We start from the raw sequence: 19,727 nt of genomic DNA, 5'->3' as shown, positions 1-19,727 counted from the left end.
TTGAATGGACCAATAGAGAAACAAATCTTTCCTACTGATGAGTCAACAGGGTCAATGGAAGGTAGGTTCTGAGGGTCAGATCTTGACACGTTCCTGAAGAATAAAGGCATCTAAAACAATTGTACAATCTTTAGGTGTTACAGGGATCTTGCAAAGTGATAAGAATTCCTTATAACCAAGTAAAAAACACCTCTGCATTTACAAGTAGGCTCACTAATAGGATATTATTTCAGAACCAATGTTCTAAAAACAAAGAATTTTTATACAATATAGATTATACAATTTATTCCCAAATAATATCTGTGTGGAGAAAAATTATGCTTATAAATTAAGGACCATGACAAGAACCTGCCGATGAAAAGCAGAGTTTCACTGGAACTTTGTCAATATTATAATTGCAAACCAACATGAAGTTAAGGCCACCAAAAGTAGAGAAGACACGACGAGGAATAACATTCCCCATAGAAGTGGGTCTTCTTAGGAATTGTTTTATCCAATTGATCTTAAAAGTATTATTTAAGGTAGTAAAGTCCAGAAATTTCAGCCCACCATACTCACACGTGTTTTCCTAATGTACTTTTCTTAGCGGATGTACAATCGTCGCAAATGTAATTATGGGGAGTTTCAGGCCCCGGAGTGAACATAATTGTACACTCGCAAACCCGACTAAAAAAGAGGGCTGAGGGGCTTATGTTGCAAACTTCCCTTGCTTGGCTAATCATTTGGACCGTCCTCCTTGGGATGAGGGTTTGTCTTTTAAGTGTTTGGACCGTAACCAGGGAGAAATATTTTTCAAGTGAACATAAATTGTAAAACGGTGTGCCTGGGGCACATGTAATACTGACAGTTGGTACCTGGAGAGGTAAGCGGTTGGTGTCTTTTTATATGTATATATATACAGTGGTGGATTTAGCTTCTAAATCTTGGTGGGGCAAAACAAAAAAAATGTGTAGTGGCAACACAACACTAAACAATACATTCATTGCACTATAACGGTGACAAACGGTGTCCACAAACTGTTAGGGCCTACATAAAGCTGTCCCAACAGTAGTCCCGACATCTTACCACTGCTGCACCTGGCTATCAGCGGAGCCTTGCCTGGCAGCAAAACAGTTCACACAGCCTCATTTACTGCCTTTTAAAAAACATAGCTGACTTGCTTAAACAAATGTGGTTTCTAATGACAGTTGAGATGTACAAACTATGGCATAAGGGGACAACAAGCTGATAAGAGGCAATCCATAATTTCGATTAAGACATTAATGAGTGAGCTAGGACGGACATAGTCAATATCACTATTTGTTTAGCACTTTTGAAATGTACAGCGACAGAATTCCGAACATGGGCCGCTCTTACAATGTTCTCCCTGTACACCAAGTCAGAACCATAGGATAAATTAAGGGGTCATATAAGCAGACAATGAAAGCTCTTACAATATTTGATGATTACATTTCTCTAAAACAGGTTATAAAAAATCACATTTTATTGGTCACATACAAGTGATTAGCAGATGTTATTGCGGGTGCAGCGAAATGCTTATGCTTCTATCTCCGACAGCGCAGTAATATCTAACAGTAATATCTAACAAATTACACAACATATACCCAATACACACAAATCTAAGTAGGAATGAATTAAGACTATATACATATGGACGAGCGATGTCAGAGCGAAACGGACTAACATACAGTAGAACAGTATAGAATACAGTATATATATATGAGATGAGTAATGCAAGATATGTAAACATTATTGAGTGAATGAGATACCGTAGAATAGTATAGAAAACAGTATAAACAGTGGGGAGAACAAGTATTTGATACACTGCCGATTTTGCAGGTTTTCCTATTTACAAAGCATGTAGAGGTCTGTAAAATCCAGAAAATCACATTGTATGATTTTTAAGTAATTCATTTGCATTTTATTGCATGACATAAGTATTTGATACATCAGAAAAGCAGAACTTAATATTTGGTACAGAAACCTTTGTTTGCAATTACAGAGATCATACGTTTCCTAGTTCTTGACCAGGTTTGCACACACTGCAGCAGGGATTTTGGCCCACACCTCCATACAGACCTTCTCCAGATCCTCCAGGTTTCGGGGCTGTTGCTGGGCAATACAGACTTTCAGCTCCCTCCAAAGATTTTCTATTGGGTTCAGGTCTGGAGACTGGCTAGGCTACTCCAGGACCTTGAGATGCTTCTTACGGAGCCACTCCTTAGTTGCCCTGGCTGTATGTTTTGGGTCGTTGTCATGCTGGAAGACCCAGCCACGACCCATCTTCAATGCTCTTACTGAGTGAAGGAGGTTGTTGGCCAAGATCTCGCGATACATGGCCCCATCCATCCTCCCCTCAATACGGTGCAGTCGTCCTGTCCCCTTTGCAGAAAAGCATTCCCAAAGAATGATGTTTCCACCTCCATGCTTCACGGTTGGGATGGTGTTCTTGGGGTTGTACTCATGCTTCTTCTTCCTCCAAACACGGCGAGTGTTTAGACCAAAAAGCTCTATTTTTGTCTCATCAGACCACACAACCTTCTCCCATTCCTCCTCTGGATCATCCAGATGGTCATTGGCAAACTTCAGACGGGCCTGGACATGCGCTGGCTTGAGCAGGGGGACCTTGCGTGCGCTGCAGGATTTTAATCCATGACTGCGTAGTGTGTTACCAATGGTTTTCTTTGAGACTGTGGTCCCAGCTCTCTTCAGGTCATTGACCAGGTCCTGCCGTGTAGTTCTGGGCTGATCACTCACCTTCATCATGATCATTGATGCCCCATGAGGTGAAATCTTTCATGGAGCCCCAGACCGAGGGTGATTGACCGCCATCTTGAACTTCTTCCATTTTCTAATAATTGCGCCAACAGTTGTTGCTTTCTCACCAAGCTGCTTGCCTATTGTCCTGTATGTAGCCCATCCCAGCCTTGTGCAGGTCTACAATTTTATCCCTGATGTCCTTAGACAGCTCCCTGGTCTTGGCCATTGTGGAGAGGTTGGAGTCTGATTGAGTGTGTGGACAGGTGTCTTTTATAAGGGTAACGAGTTCAAACAGGTGCAGTTAATACAGGTAATGAGTGGAGAACAGGTCGGCTTCTTAAAGAAAAACTAACAGGTCTGTGAGAGCCGGAATTCTTACTGGTTGGTAGGTGATCAAATACTTATGTCATGCAATAAAATGCAAATTAATTACTTAAAAATCATACAATGTGATTTTATGGATTTTTGTTTTAGATTCCGTCTCTCACAGTTGAAGTGTACCCATGATAAAAATTACAGACCTCTACATGCTTTGTAAGTAGGAAAACCTGAAAAATCAGCAGTGTATCATATAGTTGTTCTCCCCACTGTACATATGAGATGAGTAATGCCAGATATGTAAACATTTAGTGACTAAGATACCGTAGAATAGTATAGAATACAGTATATACATATGAGATGAGTAATGCCAGATATGTAAACATTATTAAAGTGGCCAGTGATTTCTAGTCTATGCTTATAGGCAGCAGCCTCTAATGTGCTAGTGATGGCTGTTTAGAATAGAAGCTGGCCTTGAGATAGAAGCTGTTTTTCTCTTGGTCCCAGCTTTGATGCACCTGTACTGACCTCACCTTCTGGATGATAGCTAGGTGAACAGGCAGTGGCTCGGATGGTTGATGTCCTTGATGATCCTTTTGACCTTCATGTGACATCGGGTGCTGTAGGTGTCCTTGAGGGCAGGTAGTTTGCCCCCGTTAATGCGTTGGGTAGAACGCACCACCCTCTGGAGAGCCTTGCGGTTGCGGGCGGTGCAGTTGCTGTGCCAGGCGGTGATACAGCTATAAAAGTTAGTGAGGGTTATAGGCTACATGTGCACCACCAAGTCAGAACAGTAGGCGAAATTAAGAGGGGTAAATAGACCAAATTATTAGGGTGAGGCACTTGGACTACTAACATCTTACTATACAACATACACTTAGTATTACTTTCTTAGCTACAGTATACATATCTCCCTGGCATATTACATCATTTATGCAGCAGTATACAATACATTTTTGGACTCACCTTGTTGTGCTCTGCTCACTTGAACAGGAAGGTGGAGCGGCGGACCTTTGTGGGAAAATTTTGTCATCAAAGTCTGGCATTCTCTGGATTTATGGTGCTTTCAAGACAACTGGGAACTTCTAAAAAAAAACAAGGTCGAATCATGATGGCGTCATTGATCTTCAGGTCGCAGCTCTAGAAAGAGGCTGGATTTACAATTCTGAGTTAGATGACCGTTCAAAACGTATTTTCCCAGTCGGAGCTCGTTTATTCCCGACTTCCCAGTGTTCTTGAACTCACTGAAGTCAAGACTCCGCAGTTAACAGTTGTTTTGAGTGCGGCACAAATCATGCTTCATTGACAGCATGGCCAATGTTGAAAGTTTTTCATTTTAAATTTGGAAAAGATCCCCTTAATTCCAGATTTGGGACCACACAGTAACTCCACTGAATAGTAGGCTAGTGATTGCTTTGCAATGCTTGCAGTTAGCCACTGTCACTGATTCCTTCCAAACCACTCATTGTTGAATTTGCGATTTCCAACTTGTTGTGTAATGTTTATGTCCAATGGCCAAAGAGCACCCATACGTTTTATCTATAATTTCTCTTCATTATTTCTCTTCATATGACAAGGATTAAAATGGATTTTCCAGCTAAGATTTTGAAAATATGATGTTGACATGATCAGTCCAATCAAAGCTACTCTACATATAACGTGGTTTGACGTGGTTTTATCTGTGGCCAATGACCTTGAGCCTTCTTGGATGGGCACTTCTAATGTAACTCTATGGCAGCACACAAGGGGCTAGAATTTTCTAGCGCTACCCTTAGACTTGGTGGTGACCTAGTGTCCCCATGAGTGACAGAACATGGGGCCAACCACAGCGCTTCGTATATTCTGCTGGCTTGCCCCACTACCACAGAAAGCACTGCCTTACTCAAGAAAATAAAAGAGACCATGTTTGTATGCGGCTTTATTAACTCTTTGATATATATATATTTTACATTGTTTGCAAATGTGATAAGGTGCGTCTAGGTGATAGGTGTAGGAGTCAGGCGCAGGAGAGCAGGGATGTCTGAGAAGCGTGTTTTATTAAGACAGTCCACCAACACAGGAATGGCACAGTCGAAAAGGACTACGCCCTCGTAACAGAGAACCCATGCAAACGCACGGAGGAACAAACACAGTTCCAACACTATATACACGTACGTAACCGTGAAAACAAATAAAGGTAAATACAACCGAGCACATCACATAAAAAGACTAATCCTGCACAAATTTAGGCAGGCAACAGGTTACCCTTATTCACACAGAAATTAGCACAAATGAAACCAGGTGTGAAAAAAGAACCAAAGACAAAACAAACAGAAAGGGAAAAAAGGATCGGTGGTGGCTAGTAGACCGGCGACGCCGAGCGCTGCCCGAACATGGAGAGGAGTTACCTTCGATAGAAGTCGTGACAGCAAACTGATATGTGACACATATTAATGCCAAAATAACATGCAAAACAGGCTAAGTTGCCTCTGTGTATATATATATATATATATATATATATATATATATATATATATATATATATATATATGAAGTATGCTTTATGCGATATCTGTATGTGATATACACTTTCCAAAACCTAACAGAGAGAAGTGTAGTTTGTGGATAAAACTTTGTGGACGACTTCATTCACAGTTGAACACAACAAGCAAGATAGCTAATGAAGGACACGTTTGCTCCAAGGTAAGCAACTAAGTTAACCTTTTTCATAGTGTGTGATATCTCAATATATTACTAAGAGAAATAAAATAAACTGTCTAGATAAAGTTAGCAACAATGTTAACATTATACAACTAAGTTAAACTTTGTTAGCTAACGTCAGCTAGCTAACTTTGTTAGGCTACATGGTGTATCACAAATCTTAAGACATCATTCTTTCAGAACTTTGTTGATGGGAAGTCAAGCCTTCAGTACCCAAATCCAGCTGCTGCTGCTGCTGCAACTGCTGGAGGAGGTTTAACCAAACCTAGCCTACATTACCAAATGTTAACAGACAGTCAGGGGCACATTTCATACCTTTAGTCAGGGGCACATTTCATACGTTTATCCTTTATATAGAGGCTTTGTACATAAATGCAACTCGGCCACTCAGGAACATTCACTGTCTTCTTGGTAAGCAACTCCAGTGTATACTTGGCCTTGTGGTTTAGGTTATTATCCTGCTGAAAGGTGAATTTGTCTACAAGTGTCTGTTGGAAAGCAGACTGAAACAGGTTTTCCCCTAGGATTTTACCTGTGCTTAGCTTTGTTCCGTTTTTTTTACCAAGAAGAAGGCTGCAAAGCCGAAACGTCTGTGTACGCTATCCCTGATTCAGTGAAAAGGATGAAAAAAACCGAAGTATGCTTTATGCAATATCTTTTTGAGTGCGGACCCATTAAACAAAAGGTGAACAGTATTATAAACTCCCCAGTCCTTGCCGGTGACAAACATACCCATAATATGATGCAGTCACCACCATGCTTGAAAATATGAAGTGATACTCAGTAAGATGTTGTTGCATTTGCCCCAAACATACCATTTCCTATTCAGGACATAAGGTTATTTTCTTTTCTACATTTTTTTGCAGTTTTACTTTAGTGCCTTATAGCAAACAGGATGCATGTTTTGGAATATTTGTATTCTGTACAGGCTTCCTTCTTTTCACTTTGTCATTTAGGTAAGTAATGTGGAGTAACTACAATTCATCCCCAGTTTTCTCCTATCACAGCCACTAATTCCTGAACGTTTTCCTTCCTCGTCCTTCTCGCCAGCCGTAATTTTGGGCAGCTCCATGGTAAGAAATGTGACTGTTCCCGGTGCAAAAACAATGTCCTATCCCGGAGCCCGAGTAAATAATATTACTAAGCTGCTCCCGAATGTACTACATCAGGACATGGAAATCGATTCTATTGTAGTCCATGTGGGTTTTAATTACATTGTGAAGGGCAGCTCTGAACAGCTGAAATTGAATTTTAAAGAGCTAATTGACTCTCTGTTTGTAAAGAGCTAATTGACTCTCTGTTTGACACTAACAGAAGACCCATTGTCCCGCCCTGACCTGAGATATCTCTGTTTGACACTAACAGAAGACCCATTGTCCCGCCCTGACCTGAGATATCTCTGTTTTCTTTATATTTTGGTTAGGTCAGGGTGTGACTAGGGTGGGTACGCTAGTTTTTTATTGTCTAGGGTTTTTGTATTGTCTAGGGTTTTTGTAGGTCTAGGGTTTTGTAGGTCTCTGGGTTTTGATAATTCCATGTTGGCCTGATATGGTTCCCAATCAGAGACAGCAGTTGATCGTTGTCTTAGATTGGCTTGGCTGTGTAGTTGCCTGTCAGCACTCGTTTGTATAGCTTCATGGTTCATTTTGTTATTTTGTTCAGTGTTCATTATTTTAATAAATAAGAATGTACGCATACAACGCTGCACCTTGGTCCGATCTTTATAACGAACTTGACACCCATCCTATTTGGCCCTGTGCCCTCATTGAATCGTGGCATTGAACACTTTAGCAGGATTCTTTCTCTTCACAACTGGTTACGTGATTATTGCAGCTCAATGGGTGTAACTTTTTTTGACAATTTCAATACCTTTTGAAAACAAAACACGTTTTATAAGGAGGATGGGATCCACCCAAATTATTTGGGTTCCTGGATCCTTTAACAGCATTATAGGGCTGCGTTCAGACAATGACTTATCAATGACTCAAGCCTAGCTCAGCTTATCCCTACCATTGTGACACAGAGTTGTCATAATGCTTGAGCAATTGTACATTACACCAGGGGCGTTGGTAGACACAATACAATGTAAGTAACCTAATTTATGTCCCTCTAACTGCTCTGAATGATGTCAGGCTGGTAGGTGTAGCTGGTGTAGAAAGTCAGGCGTTGGAGAGCAGAGATGAGTGAAACAACGCACTACCCGACAGCACAAAGTAAACAATTTACAAAGTGGAAAAAAGAACGGTTGCCACAAAACATGGGTCATAAACAGCACCCGGTACAAACCAGCCTGAACAAATAACAGTCACACACAAAGACATGGGGTAAACAGAGGGTTAAATACATGACCAGTAACTGGGAAATGAAAATCAGGTGTGAGGAAAAATTAGACAAAACAAATGGAAAATGACAAATGGATCGGCGATGGCTAGAAGACCGGTGACGTCGACCGCCGAACACCATCCGAACAAGGAGAGGCATCAACTTTGGCCGAAGTCGTGACAGTATCCCCCCTTGACGTGCGGCTCCAGCAGCGCATCGACACCGGCCTCGAGGACGACCCGGAGGACGAGGCGCAGGGCGATCCGGATGGAGGCGGTGGAACTCTCGCAGCATTGAAGGATCCAACACGTCCTCCACTAGAACCCAGCATCTCTCCTCCAGACCATACCCCTCCTAGTCCACGAGGTACTGAAGGCCCCTCGCCCGACGTCTCGAATCCAGTATGGAATGAACGGAGTACGCCGGGGCCCCCTCGATGTCCAGAGGGGGCAGAGGAACCTCCTGCACCTTAGAATCCTGGAGCGAGCCAGCCACCACCAGCCTGAGGAGAGACACATGGAACGAGGGGTTAATGAGGTAATTTGGGGGCTTTGTACTTAACGCCTGCTCAATGTCCGCGTCCAGCTCCCACACGACCAGCGCTACCAGGCAGGAGGCCGGGAGTATGGGAGTATGATCCGTGAGCCGCTCCTCTGTGTCATACAGCCGGGACAGTGCATCTGCCTTCACATTTTGGGATCCTGGTCTGTAGGACAGGGTGAAAACAAAACAGGTAAAAAACACAGGTCCCTGAAAATCTCATCAACAAAGGCCTGGAAGACTGGTGGAGCATTCCTCAACCCGTATGGCATGACAAGGTACTCATAGTGCCCTGAGGTGGTACTGAAAGCCTTCTTCCACTTGTCTCCCTCCCGGATACGCACCAGGTTGTAAGTGCTCCTGAGATCCAATTTGGTGAAGAAGCACACCGCGTGCATTGACTTAATCGCACTGGCTATGAGAGGTAGCCGGTAACTGTACCTAATTAGCCCTGACCCTAATTGTTGACTATCTAGGGTGTGAATTTGGAAGGGCATATCCACTGGAACAATAGGGATCCCTAAACTATGGGCAAATGATCTGTCAATAAAGTTCCCAGCTGCGCCTGAATCTACGAGCGCCTTGTGCTGGGAATGCAGGTAAAACTCTGGAAAATTAATATACACAAACATGTGTGCAACAGAGGGCTCTGGGTGAGCCTGGTGCCGACTCCCCTGGGGTGACACGAGAGTGCCCTGCCTGCTGCCTCGACTCCCAGAGGAACCTCCCCAGACCGGCAGTGTGCCCTCTGCGGCCACAGATGGTGCATGCCAACCTCCTCCGGACGCCCTAATAGCAGCACCTCCCAGCTCCATGGGCGTAGGAGCGGTGGTGCTGGGGGATGGAAGACCCCGATCTGGACGTCCGCGGGTAGCCAGCAGGTTATCCAACCGGATGGACAGGTCCACCAGCTGGTCAAATGTGAGAGTGTTGTCCCTGCAGGCCAACTCCCGACTGACGTACCCGCGTAAACTACAACGGTAGTGATCGATCAGAACCCTGTTGTTCCATCCCGCGCCGGCGGCCAGGGTCTGAAAGTCCAAGGCGAACTCCTGTGCGCTCCTCGTCCCCTGCCTAAGGTGGACGAGACGTTCACAATTGGACCTCGAATTGGTCCAACACAGCGTCTCCTTCCTCCTATACGGCGTTGGCCCAAGCCAGGGCTTTCCCTGAGAGACAGGAAACGAGGGCGGACACGCTCTCACGGCCCGAAGGAACCGGGTGGATGGTTGCCAGGTAGAACTCCAGCCCTGACATCCCGCAGCCGTCCCATCATACTACCTCGGAAGAGCAAGCTGAATCCCACTGGTACCGGGTGAAGGAGGGGTGAGTAATGGTGCCCTTGGTGGTGCTGGTGGAGGCGCTGGAGGAACTCCTCTTCTCTTCCAACGATGATCCATGGTGGTGCCGAGATGTTGTAGCATGGCTGCATGCTGCTGGACGCGCTCCTCGACCCCTAATAGGGGTCCTGCTGACTCCATATGGTGAGGTGTGTGATTTTGTCAGGCTGGTGGGTGTAGCTGGTGTAGAAAGTCAGGCGCAGGAGAGCAGAGATGAGTGAAACAACGCACTTTACTTGACAGCACAAAGTAAACAATTTACAAAGTGCAAAAAATAACAGTTGCCACAAAACATGGGTGATAAACAGCACCGGTACAAACCAGCCGGAACAATCCGACCGGAATAAATAACAATCACACACAAAGACATGGGGGAAACAGAGGGTTAAATACAATACCAGTAACTGGGAAATGAAAACCAGGTGTGTGGAAAAACGAGACAAAACAAATGGAAAATGACAAATGGATTGGCGATGGCTAGAAGACCGGTAACGTCGACCGCCGAACACCACCCGAACAAGGAAAGGCATCAACTGCGGCCAAAGTCGTGACAGCTGATCATACAGCTATTGTATACTGTAGTCATGAACCAGATTTATACTGTTAGCACTGAGGCGGTGTGCCCTAGGAGGATGTCCACTGTGTGCAGCTCACCCTGCACTAACATAAATAACATGAGCATATCTACTTCTGCTAAGCTTCTCAGTAAAGCATTAAAAACAAGTAAGCATACCAGAAGAAAAGTGCTCAATATAGCCCATGTTAACATATGTAGCTTAAGAAACAAGGTTATGCCTCTCGGGTGGCGCAGTGGTTAAGAGCGCTGTACTGCAGCGCCAGCTGTGCCACCAGAGACTCTGGGTTCGTGCGCGCTAACCAAGGGTGCCAAGGGTGCCAGGTGCACAGTGTTTCCTCCGACACATTGGTCCAGCTGTCTCCCGGGTTGAATGCGCGCTGTGTTAAGAAGCTGGGTTGTGTATCGGAGGACGCATGACTTTTAACCTTCGTCTCTCCCGAGCCCGTAAGGGAGTTGTAGCGATGAGACAAGATAGTAGCTACTAAACAATTGGATACCACGGAATTGGGGAGAAAACGGGGTCAAATTCAACAACAAAAAAACACACACAAAAAAAAGGTTATGAAATTAATAATTTGCTAGTAACTAATGACATTCATATTCTGACTATCTCTGAAACTCACTTAGATAATACCTTTAATGATACAGTGGTAGCAATACAAGTTTATAACATCTACAGAAAAGATAGAAAAGCCAATGGTGGAGGTGTTGCTGTTTATATTCAGAACCACATTCCTGTAAAGATTAGAGAGGATCTCAGGTTAAATACTGTTGAAGCAATATTCTGTTGGAAGGCTGCTATAGACCACAAAGTGCTAACAGTCAATATCTGGAAAACGTGTGAAAATGCTTGATGATGTATGTGATATCAACAGAGAGGTATATTTTCTGGGTAATTTAAATATTGACTGGCTTTCATCAAGCTGCCCACTCAAGAAAAAGCTTGAACCAGTGCCTGCAACCTGGTTCAGGTTATCAGTCAACCTACCAGGGTAGTTACAAACAGCACAGGAATATGAAATCATCAACATGTGTTCATCACATGTTCACTAATGCTGCAGAAATGTGCTTGAAAACAGTATCCAGATCCACCGGATGTAGTGATCACAATATAGTAGCCATATCTAGGAAAACCAAAGTTCCAAAGGTTGGGCCTAATGTTGTGTATAAGAGGTCATACAAATCGTTTTGTAGTGATACCTATGTTGTTCGTGTAAAGAATATCTGTTGGTTGTGGTGTGTAATGAGCAGCAAACAGACCCTGCACTTGACACATTTATGAAATTGCTTATCCCAGTAATAAGCATGCACCCATTAAGAAAATGACTGTTAAAAACTGTTAAATCCCCGTGGATTGATGAGGAATTGAAACATTGTATGGTTGAGAGGGATGAGTCAAAAGGAATGGCAAAGTAAGTCTGGCTGCACAACCAATTGGCAAACATATTGCAAATGGAGAAATCATGTGACTAAACTGAATAAAAAGAAGAATAAACTACACTATGAAACAAAGATAAATGACAAAGAATTTTTGTAAAAAGCTTTGGAGCACCTTAAATGACATTTTGGGAAAAGGTGAACAGGTGGCTCATTCACCACAAAACCCACTGATATTGCCAACTACTTTAATATTCTTTTTCATTGGCAAGATTAGCAAATTTAGGCATGACATACCAGCAACAAACGCTGATATACACATCCAAGTATATCTGACCAAATTATGAAAGATAAGCATTGTAATTTTGAATTCTGTAAATTGAGTGTGGAAGAGGTGAAAACATGATTGTTGTCTATCAACAATTACAAGCCACCCGGGTCTGACAAATTGGATGGAAAATTACTGAGAATAATAGCAGATGATATTGCCACTCCTATTTTCCATATTTTCAATTGAAGCCTACTAGAAAGTGTGTGCCCCCAGGCTTGGATGGAGGCAGAAGTCACTCTGCTACCCAAGAATAGTAAAGCCTCCATTACTGGCTCAAATAGCCAACCAATCAGCCTGTTACCAACCCTTAGTAAACTTTTGGAAAAAATTGTGTTTGACCAGATATAGTGCTATTTCACATAAAAAAATTGACAACAAACTTTCAGCATGCCTATAGGGAAGGACATTCAACAAGCACAGCACTTACACAAATGACTGATGATTGCCTGAGAGAAATTGATGATAAGAAGATTGTGTGGGCTGTTTTGTTAGACTTCAGTGTAGCTTTTGACATTATCGATCATAGTCTGCTGCTGGAAAAAAAGTATGTGTTATGGCTTTACACCCCATGCTATATTGTGGATAAAGAGTTACCTGTCTAACAGAACAAAGTGGGTGTTATTTAATGGAAGCCTCTCCAACATAATCCAGGTAGAATCAGGAATTCCCCAGGGTAGCTGTCTAGGCCCCTTACATTTTCCAATCTTTGCTAATGATATACCACTGGCTTTGAGTAAAGCCAGTGTGTCTATGTATGCGGATGACTCAACACTATACATGGCAACTACTACAGTGACTGAAATGACTGCAACACTCAACAAAGAGCTGCAGTTAGTTTCAGAATGGGTGGCAAGAAATAAGTTAGTCCTAAATATTTCTAAAACTAAAAGCATTGTATTTGGAACAAATAATTTACTAAACCCTAAACCTCAACTAAATATTGTAATAAATAATATGCACTGCTTGGAGTAATCCTGGATTGTAAACTGTCATGGTCAAAACATATTGATACAACAGTAGCTAAGCTGGGGAGAAGTCTGTCCATAATAAAGCAATGCTCTACCTTCTTACCAGCACTATCAACAAGGCAGATCCTACAGGCCCTAGTTTTGTTGCACTTGGACTACTGTTCAGTAGTGTGGTCAAGTGCCACAAAAAGGGACAGCCCTTGGATATACACGGAGATCTAATATCAATAATATACATGTGAATTTCTACTGGATCAAAGTGGAGGAGAGATTGACTTCATCACTTGTACTTGTATTTATGAGAGGTATTGACATGTTGAATGCACTGAGCTGTCTGTTTGAACTACTGGTGCACAGCTCGGACACCCATACATACCCCACAAAACTTGCTACAAGAGGTCTCTTCACAGTCCCCTAGTCCAGAACAGACTATGGGAGGCACACAGTACTACATAGAGCCATGACTACATGGAACTCTATTCCACATCAAGTAACTGATGCAAGCAGTAAAATTAGATTTTTTTAAACTAATACAAATATACCTTATTGTGAAGCAACACAAACATAGGCACATACACATGCATACACACACGCATGATATATTACACACTTTTCACACAAGTACACATGGATTTTGTTTTGTAGATATATGCTAGTGATGGAATATGGGCCTAAGGGCACACAGTGTGTTGTGAAATCTGTGAATGTATTGTAATGTTTTTAGAATGATATAAACTGCCTTCATTTTGCTGGACCCAAGGATGAGTAGATGCTGCCTTGGCAACAGCTAATGGGGATCCATAATAAATACTAAATACACTTGAGAGAGAATGCACCCGACCCAACTGGCCAGTGCTGGGCTAGGTAGAATCACAGGATGCATGATCAGTGCATGGGCAGGGTGTGGGGTGCATGGGAACAGTCTGATTGGCTGAAGCCACAATCTGGAGGTGATTGATATCTCTCACTTGAGGAGTGGCGCCAGCCAGACATAAACAACAACACACACCCTGGAAATGAGTTCCACAGTACCCTTGGCAGGGGGATTTCTGTAACACTGTTTTAAAAATCCTGTTTGTGGTTGTCAGTAACTGGCGGATGGCTCATGTACCTCCAAGTTTATTAGCTAATTTACATCGACATTGGTGTGATTTCGGCTTAGATATGATGGTATGGAGATTTTAATTTAACATTGAGCTTCAACCAATGATACTATATAAATCATTGGATAAAATTAATTGTTGGCGTGGTTGTGTGGTGATTAGGTCCTACATTTAACTTCATGACATTAAACTATCTGATTAAGCCACACATTAACTGACACAGAACACGTTATTCTAGTTCAAAAGAAAGAACAGAACAAACATGCACCAAACAAACATTCATTGAATTCACACCATAGGCTTACTGTGATGCAGCTGTCAGTGAATTAAATGGTGTGTGTGTGAGCACACGCTTGTGTGTGAGAGAGAGAGTGAGCCATTAACCTATATTAGAGAGGACATAGTGTTGTTATGAGACGTTCAGGAGTAGCTCCCTCAGTAGTGCAGACATTGCAGGTGGTGAAGGCTGTGGGATAGCTTCCTTCAGTTTCAACATCAAACCCCTGGGCCTCAGCAGGGGGAATATGCCCTGGGATTCATTTGAGCTGGTTGCACCTTTCCATTTTCCACTGTTTAGTTCCGGAACCTATTTGTCCAGATTTGGTACCTCTCGTGGCATGAAAAAATAATTTCACTTTTTGCAGTTTAAAAATCCAAATAAAAGCGATTAATGTTCATTCGAGTTGCCTCTTCGTTATGTAATGTGAAAAAAGTGGTTGTCCAGGGCCTGATATTCTAAGAGTTGATTCGGGTTGGGTCAGCCGGGTTTATGGGTTGTGTAACATTGTAACCTATGTTTAGACCAATGCGTGGCCATGACTGTGTGAGTAGCACGCCTGTATCTCTCACAGAACTAGAACGAGATGAACTTTCTATGATCTCTCTCTGCTCTGATAGACATGAGTCACAACTCTTATTTCTCCAGCATTGCATTTATTTACTTATAGGCCACTTATAGGTCTGGGTTGGTCACTAGATGGGAGACTAGATGCTGCTGGTGTTACGCTCCTCGTTTGTGGAATGACCGGACCAAGGTACAGCTTGGTAGGCGTACATCGTTCTTTTTATTGATGACACCCAAAGCAAAATAACAACAACAAAAACGAAAGCGCACAGTTCTGTAAGGCAAAATAAAATATACAGAAAAAAAGATACCACAAAACCCAAAAGGAAAATGACAACCTATATATGATCCCCAATCAGAGACAACGATAGACACCTGCCTCTGATAGGGAACCATATTCAGCCAAAATCACAAAGAAATAGAAAACATAGATTTTCCCACCCGAGTCACACCCTGACCTAACCAAACATAGAGAATAATAAGGATCTCTAAGGTCAGGGCGAGACAGTACCCCCCCAAAGGTGCGGACTCCGGCCGCAAACCTGAACCTATATGGGAGGGTCCGGGTGGGCATCTACTCTCGGTGTAGGCTCCGGTGCGGGACGCCGACCCCGCTCCGCTTGAGGCTCCCCCTACTTCGGTGACGCCTCTGGTGCAGGGATTGTGGGATTGTTGCGGGGATTGTTGCGGGGACCTCCGAACCGTAGATCGCTGAAGGCTCTGGACTGGGAACCCTCGTTGAAGCCTCTGGACTGGGAACCCTCGTTGAAGCCTCTGGACTGGGAACCCTCGCTGAAGGCTCTGGACTGGAAACCCTCGCTGAAGCCTCTGGACTGGGAACCCTCGCTGAAGCCTCTGGACTGGGAACCCTCGCTGAAGCCTCTGGACTGGGAACCCTCGCTGGAGGCTCCGGACTGGGAACCCTCGCTAAAGGCTCCGGAACAGGTCTCACCGGACTGAGGAGATGTACTGGCAGCATAGTGAGTGGAGCTGCCACAACACATCCTGGCTGGATACCCACTTTAGCTCGGTGACTGTGGAGAGCTGGCACAGGACGCACTGGGCTATGAAGGTGCACTGGAGGCATAGTGCGTAGAGCCGGCGCAAGACACACTGGACCGTGGAGGCGCACCGGAGCTCTGGAGCGCAGAGCTAGCACAACGCATCCTGGCTGAATACCAACGGTAGCACAGTAAGTGCGGGAAGTTGGTGCAGGCTGCACTGGGTGGTGCTGGCGAACTGGGGATACCGTGCGTAGAGCTGGCGCAGGATATCCTGGACCGAGGAGTCGCACTGGAGACCAGGACCGCTGAACCGGCACAATCCGTCCTGGCTGGATGCCCACTCTAGCACGGCAACCGCGAGGAGCTGGCACAGAGCGCACCGGGCTGTGAATGCGCACTGGAGACACAGTGCACATCACTGCATAACACGGTGCCTGACCAGTCACACTCTCCCCACGGTAAGCACGGGGAGTTGGCTCAGGTCTAAAACCTGACTCCGTCAATCTCCCCGTGTGCCTCTCGTGCTTGCTCCGTTCCTCTAATTCCTCGTATCGTCGCCGTTCTGCTTTCGCTGCCTCCATCTGCTCCCTTGAACGGCGATACTCTCTTACCCGCGTCCAGGGTCCTACTCCATTCATGATCGCCTCCCATGTCCACTCATCCTGGCCACGCTGCTTGGTCCGTTTTTGGTGGGATCTTCTGTCACGTTCCTCATTTGTGGAATGACCGGACCAAGGTGCAGCGTGGTCGGCGTACATCGTTCTTTTTATTGATGACACCAAAAGCAAAATAACAACGACAAAAACAAAAGCGCAGAGTTCTGTAAGGCAAAATAAACTATACAGAAAACAAGATCCCACAAAACCCAAAAGGAAAATGACAACCTATATATGATTGGGAACCATACTCAGCCAAAAACACAAAGAAATAGAAAACATAGATTTTCCCACCCGAGTCACACCCTGACCTAACCAAACATAGAGAATAATAAGGATCTCTAAGGTCATGGTCTGACAGCTGGAAGTGGTGTTGGAGGGCCAATAGGAGGCACTCTTTCCTCTGATCTGAAAAAAAACAATATCCCAATATCTGAAGGGCATGGATTGGGGACATTGCCCTGTGTAGGGTGCTGTCTTTTGGATGGGATGATACATTTAAATTTTTTAAATTTTAGTTCACCTTTATTTAACCAGGTAGGGCAGTTGAGAACAAGTTCTCATTTACAACTGCCATCTGGCCAAGATAAAGCAAAGCAGTGCGATAAAAACAACACAGAGTTACACATGGGATAAACAAACATACAGTCAATAACACAATAGAAAAATGTGTATACAGTTTGTTCAAATGAAGTAAGGAGGTAAGGCAATAAATAGGCCAATAGTGGTGAAGTAATTACAATTTAGCAATTTACACTGGAGTGATATGTGCAGATGAGGATGTGCAAGTAGAAATACTGGTTTGCAAAAGAGCAGAAACACAAAAACAAATATGGGGATGAGGTAGGTAGTTGATTGTATGGGCTATTTACAGCTGGGCTGTGTACAGCGCAGCGATCGGTAAGCTGCTCTGACAACCGACGCTTAAAGTTTGTGAGGGAGTTATGTCTCCAACTGCAGTGATTTTTTAAAATTCGTTCCAGTCATTGGCAGCAGAGAAACTGGAAGGAACGGAGGCCAAAGGAGGTGTTGGCATTGGGGATGACCAGTGAAATATACCTGCTGGAGCACGTGCTACGGGTAGGTGTTACTAAGGTGACCAGTGAGCTGAGATAAGGCGGGGCTTTACCTAGCAAAGACTTAGATGACCTGGAGCCAGTGGGTTTGGCGACGAATATGTAGCTAGGACCAGACAACGAGAGCATACAGGTCGCAGTGGTGGGTAGTATATAGGGCTTTGGTGACAAAATGGATGGCACTGTTATAGACTGCATCCAATTTGTTGAGTAGAGCGTTGCAGGCTATTTTGTAAATGACATCGCTGAAGTTGAGGATTGGTAGGATGGTCAGTTTTACGAGGGTATGTTTGGCAGCATGAGTGAAGGAGGCATTGTTGCGAAATAGGAGGCCGATTCTAGATTTAACTTTGGATTGGAGATGCTTAATATGAGTCTGGAAGGAGTTTACAAGTCTAGCCAGACACCTAGGTATTTATAGTTGTCCACATATTCTAAGTCAGAACCGTCCAGAGTAGTAATGCTAGTCGGGCGGGTGCGGGAAGCGAGCGGTTGAAGAGCATGCACTTAGTTTTACTAGCATTTAAGAGCAGTTGGAGGCCACGGAAAGATGGGTTTCCTGACTCTCTGTGGTCACAAAAGATCCCATGGCACTTATTGTAAGAGTAAGGGTGTTAACCCTGGTTTCCTGGCTAAATTCCCAATCTGGTCTTCATACCATCATGGCCAACTAATCATCCCCAGCTTTCAATTGGCTCGTTCATCCCCTTCCTCTCTCTGTAACTATTCCCCAGGTTGTTGCTGTTAATGAGAATGTGTTCTCAGTCATCTTACCTGGTAAAACAAATGGAATCATAGCCACGTGAAGATGTCCGGAGGAGCTGCAGCACCCCTGATAAATTGAAATACATTTTCTAAAGTTATAGAATAATGACTGTCTGTGTGCAAAGCTGTCATCAAGGCAAAGGGTGACCACTTTGAAGAATCTAAAATCTCAAATATATTTTGATTTGTTTAAACCCTTGAATGAGTAGGTGTCCAAACTTTTGACTTGTACTGTATATTTGAATGAGTTGGCAATATATATATATATATATATATTGCATTCCGGTACCTCGGAACTCCCCATTTCACACCCCTCTTGCGCTCACTTTTTGTTCTGGCATCGCCTGATTTAGAAATTGAGCACTGAATATACTTCAGACTAGAATGAGTCCCCAGTGAGTACTAAACTTTATTATTTACCAGGGGTATATTCATTAGTCGGAATCCATTGCAAAACGTTTAATCTGTTGCGAAACATTTCGCAAGGAAAACGATTTTCTATTGGACAAATTCAGGTAGGTCCCTCCCTGTTTCGTTCGGTTTGCTCCTGTTTGGTTCCTAGAGTAACCGATAAACAGTTTCCGTAATAAAACTTTTTGCAACAGACCAAACATTTGGCAACAGTCTGCGACTTAATGAATAAATCTCAGGTTTATGGATGCTTTTGTCTCAGTTTCATGGTTTTAGTAAGAGACACCGTCTTGGGAAGAATGGGCTTCTAGTACGACAGTATTTTCACTGATGAAATACCTTGTTTACTATAAGTACAACATCTACTGTTTCTGGGTGGATTCCTGGTGTGATTAATTATTTTCCACATTCAGGATGTGGAGTTCAAGCCTGTGCCACTGAAAGCCAGAGAAGATGAGGAGTACATGCTGGCCCTGTAACAGGAGATGACGGAAACCATGAGTCGACTACCCAACATCAGGCCTCTGGCTAGGAAAGGTGAGAGAGTGCATTAGCAGCAATAGTCAGTGTACAGTACTGTATGACATCATCCACTAAGACAATAGCATGAGGTGAGTTAATGGTACACTCAGGAA

Source organism: Oncorhynchus kisutch, linkage group LG3 (genome assembly GCF_002021735.2).
Source record: "Oncorhynchus kisutch isolate 150728-3 linkage group LG3, Okis_V2, whole genome shotgun sequence".
Classification (NCBI taxonomy): Eukaryota; Metazoa; Chordata; class Actinopteri; order Salmoniformes; family Salmonidae; genus Oncorhynchus; species Oncorhynchus kisutch.
Note: the sequence above shows the minus strand (reverse complement) of the source record.